A 5344-nucleotide genomic window follows, 5' to 3' on the forward strand; every position below is an offset into this window, starting at 1 on the left:
AGCTGGATGGGGACACAGCCAGGCAGGGCCCCTGGGTGGGGGAAGGGAGCGCGGCAGCAAGGGTGGGCAAACTCGGCTCGGTAGAGGGAAGACTAACTCTTCTCCCTGCTCCGCTCTGCCTCAGAGGCCATGGTGCCTGCTGCTGTAGCAGCGAAGGGGGAGCACCCAGCAGACCCGGCTCAGGTCCCAGCCGGTAAGATAGAGAAAGGGAATTAAACCCCTCCCCGGCCAGTTCAGCCTGGGTTGGCCATGCCTCCCCCCAAAGCTTCCCTGCAGCCAAGGGCCTGCTCTAGCACCCCCGGCTCCTGGCCTGAGCAACTTCAGGCGTGTGCCTGCTTTGCCTCCATCCAGAGCAAATGTTTGTCCTGTTACAAACTGGTTCAGCCTAGGCAGGTTAGACTAACCTGCAAAGGCTGAATCAATTCAAGCTCCAGCTTTTTGAATGTCTGTCCCTAGCCTAAGTGCTAGGGCACCAGATAAAATATGGATCTAGATGATAGTGGCCAAAAATCAGTCACACGACAGTTGTTTGACAACCTATGTGAAATGCACTGGTGAGACAGTCCAGTTCCAAGTGGATCAGTGTCCACTATTGCTGACTGTCTTGCCATTAATGTTATTTTTCCTTATTGGAGTTGCAAAGGAGTTCTGAAGTTTTTCATGGTGGGAACAGGATGTCAAAAACTCCTGAATGCTACCCAGGAGTTGGAAGCTCTGCATAGTAAAAGAGAAAAGAGTTTCTGAAAATGGTATGTTTAAGAAGCCGTATTTTCTTCCTTCTTCAAAATTTGCATTTCTTTCCTGCTCATCCATCCAAGTTACTGTATTTAGGTTTCTTGAGGCTATCACTCATTAAGACTTGCTGATCATCTGCAGATTGTGCAGAATCAATTCTATTTCCCAAAATGTAGTCTTCCTCCCAGCTGTCTAAACCAAACCAAAAATGTCTGCACTGAATCACAGAGGAAGGTCAGCTGAGTATTAGCATGATTTCAATTACACAGTTATTAATTCCATTAAACAATGAAAAATGTAGTAGCTGTGAAACGCTGGCTTCCTATTTTACACTATATTCTTGAGCACTGGTTTGTCTTTTAAACTCATTATATATTTTTTTAAACGAATAAAAGGAAAATGAACTTTCAAACTTTTAAACTGCGACAGCATCATTAATCAGCTCCACACAGAAAAGCCCTACACAATTTTACTATTCAAAAAGAAATAATCCACTGCTACATCATGTGGCATAGACTTTTTGAGAATCGTGCAAAGGGGAAGTCATGTTTTAATGCTCTAAGTTTGGATCTGTCAAAAATCATCCTCATTAAGAACTGGTTATGTATTAGTATAATTATTTATTGAATACTCTTGATGTAGATGGCATGCATACCAAAATATATAGTCACCATCCTAAATCTAAATGTGAATGTGTTAGACTCATTGCAACTCTTATGCACTATCTAGCACATAATATATTTCCCTGCAGTCACTGTACTATCTTTATCTGACTCAGTCATTGTTTTCTATAGCACCTTGAAATACCCATTTCCAAAAAACAGCTCATAAAACCAAAATCTATTCTTGTCTAGTTTAGGTGACAAAGATAAGCAGCTTATGCTTCTAAAACACATTTCATCCATAAAGCTTATATACTATGGTCTTGCAACAATAAGATCTGAAGTCCAGGGACTCCCTTTGGGCAAGGTAAAGGAAAAAAAGGCTCCACAGGTCTGCTACTTCCCTTCTACATGCAGTTAGGCAGCACAGCGTGGGAAGTAGATAAAGCCTTAGGCATGTGGCAGTGTTGGCAAACTTACTCTATACCAGGTGTAGTATCCAAAAAATGTACTCCCTTCCTAGTGCAGCAGGCTGACCTGAAATTAAACTATACATCCTCAAGTTCCCAAAAGCCTCCCCTCCCAGGCTACTGCAGCAGGTTACTTGCCCCCAATAGAGCAATGCCAGCATAATGCCAGTCTGCTCCTAATAACAGTACCATAAAATCCCACAGACTGTTAGACAGACTTGTGCGGGTTTACTGAGAGTGGTGAACACAAACACCATTGCTCACATAGATGTCATGGGCCCTATGTTACCATTAGAACAGATTCTCATTTAACTTAAATAGTTGGAGCCAGCACTCTGGCAACAAAGGTATCTTACCTGAATTCTGTCCCACTGTCATGTTAGTGTTCAACTTACTGATGACAGTGAAGTCCTCATTAGGTACAGATTTGCTACATTATAGCAATAAACAATGAGATAATACTATTGTAGGACATAACTAAACATGGGTCTAAAAAGAAGTGCAATTAGCAGGTAAGACAGAAAAAACATGCGCTATCCATACTATTTCCAGCCTGTGCATGAGCCCAGAAATATCAGGAAACAACTTCACAGAAAGTAGTGTTCCATCCTGCTTAGCAAGCACAGCAGTCACTATGCCATTTAGTTGTCCTACGTCATTCAGCCACTAGATGGTTCTACATGCTGTACAGCAGGGGTGTCCTACAGCCCACAGGCTAGATTCAAAACACAGAACCTCTCTGGCCCACCAGACTACCAGGGGGCATCGGAAGTTGGGCCCTTTGCCCCAGTGGGCATGCAAGTCAAAATTGCTGATGCTGGACGTCACACCACTGCTGCCAGACTATGACCCTCCTGCCCCCTGTGCCACAACCTCCACCCCCAGACCGTGCACCACCCTCGCTGGACCCTGAGCCCCCATTGCCACCAAACCCTGAACCACTCCCACTGATGCCTGCACCACAGCCACTGCCACTGTGGCTACTGCAGCAGCACATATGGTCCAACTTTGATCTGGCCCACAAGGAGTACCATGGTCCAGCTCTAATCTGGGACCCAAGTAAGTCTGACACCCTGCTGTGCAAAATTCAAGACAAGATGTGAAGAAAGGAACCAAAGGTAGAACTCAGATTAAGTGGGCATCTGTGTGTCTGTGCAGCTAACACTGTTTTACTAATACTTCCTGTTTAAGAAAAGAGTACAGAATACTACATATCATAGCATGATACTGTACCTTGAGAGGAGGGGATAAAAAGGGTGTAAGTGGGTGATCTTTAAGAATCCCAATTTCCTGAAGAGGAACAAAGTGTTCTTTAAAGACAATGGTAAGAAAATTACATTCCTGTTCTGTATGTTGACAAGTTGGCTGGATGTTTGCAGACCTGCACTTTTAAAAGGAAACATATCAGAAGGCATAATCATTGTCTTAAGGAGATGATAACCTAAATCTATTAAACGTCCCTGCCTTGTAACCTGGCCTTCTCTCCCTATCCTCTCACCCCCCTCTCCTCCCCTCCCACCACCTGTAAAGAGACAGCAGCTCCTGGAATGAACTTCAAAGAAGAAAGCTCTGGTTATAAGCAGGTGCAGGTCAACTGAACAGTATGAACAAGATCAAAGCTCAGATGTTTCAGTTACAAATGAGAACTACTTTCAAATGATTCATGGATGTTTTGGATGCTTCTCACAAGAGCTGTCAATTCAAAGTAGTTATCAAGAGTACAGGGCCTGATGTTGATCCCACTTAAGTCACCCGGAAGCTTGCCACTGACTTCAATGGGAGCAGAAGCAGGCCTTTGAGTGAACACACGTGCCAATTTGCCTGAATGGGAACTGTATACAGATACACTACTGCAATATTTGGTCTTAGGTCTGAACTTTATGGTACTGTCAAGACTCTGGGCCCAGCTATCACTGCCTTGTAGATGCACTGCTAACTGCCAAACAGCTTTAGCGGCAAGTAAAATGTATTGAGCTTGCTTGATTAGGGAAATACTGTATGAGTTCAGCGCCTGATAAATTGTAACAAATGGCAGTGACAGTGCTGTTTTAAAGACAATCTAGGGACCTGCTAAGAGGGTAACATTTCCTGTTCACATTTGTTCTTCTAAAAGACAGCAACCACAATCCCTTGGAGTGCAATCTTCTCAGATTATGCAGCTAAAGACAGGTAGAGGTTCTCAGCTTTGGTATGAGGCCTCTAAAGAAAACTCATCTTCTTCTAAAGATGTACTGAATGCCCAGTAAGGCAGTGCTTAAGGTCCCTGTCCTCCTGTCTTTAGATCCTTAGATGAGACACAAAGCTGAAATCCTATTCAGAAGTCACTGAGTCTCCCCATGCTGCCTTTCACCAAAGCTAAAGTGTCAGCCCCAGGGTCCTGGCTAAATTCCAGGGATTTACATTCCAGCTGTCTCCAACAACATATCCTCCCAATTGAATACCTAGCCTTGACTCTGTGCCAGCCTGCCACCACATATTGTGGTGTACACTTAGTGAGCTGAGGAGTTACATCTCAGAAGTGATTGCATGTCAGTGGCTAACAATATGGTTTGTGACATTTGTCATTTGTCCAGTCAAAAGTTTGGAAATATTTGGGATGAAGAAAATGTAAGATGTATGTTAATTTAAATGAATACTAATGGAAGAAAAAAACAGTTCATTCAATATACTTCCAGATTATTGAGTGAGCAGGATAAGACATGCCACATAAATTACTTCTATTAAACTACAAGATTTAAAGGAATGGATCTCTCAGTTGAATACTATCTGTACATAGTTTTGTGCCTTTAACTGTCAAATAAACTGACACAATTTTGTACCTCATTTTTCTGACCTCCCTAGTGGGCAAGTTATTCCAGAACTGCTTACTCCAGGATTTCTTGTCCCTTCCTCTAGAGCCACTGACCACAGTAGGAGAGAGGAGCACTAGATGGACCACTATTCATATCAAATAGAAATTTCTTTTTAGTAGCATTTTGTTGCAGGACAAGTTTAACTTTTCTGTCCTCTGAACCAAAGTAATCATATCAGACAGTCAATTTTCTAAAGATAAGGCACACTAACTGACAGAGGGAGAATAAGATGAACCTAAAATATTAGGCCAGACACAAGGAAAAAAAATCTCAATTTTCTTTTGAAATTTGTATGTGATTTCTGCAGCTTGACTACCTTGTCTTTTGATCACACAAAGTAAGAGGGTCAGGCTGGGTCAATACTTGGATGGGAAACTGACAAACACCATCTAGGTACTGCTGAAAATAGTTATAAATTTGATGTGTATGCACCTGAATTTTGGGCGAGTTTGATTCTGGCTCTGAACATTGTGGTACAAATCCCCCATTACCAGAGGGATCTCCTCCGTGTGGCAGAAATAAGCTGCTATGACTGTCAGAGGATACTGTTGTGGGATGTGTCAAATTTCAAGTAAGAACAAAGCCACAGTCCTATCTGCATTACGGTTAATAAAGATTTCATGATGCTTTTCATAAGAGATCAGTATATTTACCCTGATATATTGACCACACTCCACTTCACGCT

This window comes from Alligator sinensis, unplaced genomic scaffold, assembly GCF_000455745.1.
Source record: "Alligator sinensis unplaced genomic scaffold, ASM45574v1 scaffold442_1, whole genome shotgun sequence".
NCBI classification, from domain to species: domain Eukaryota; kingdom Metazoa; phylum Chordata; order Crocodylia; family Alligatoridae; genus Alligator; species Alligator sinensis.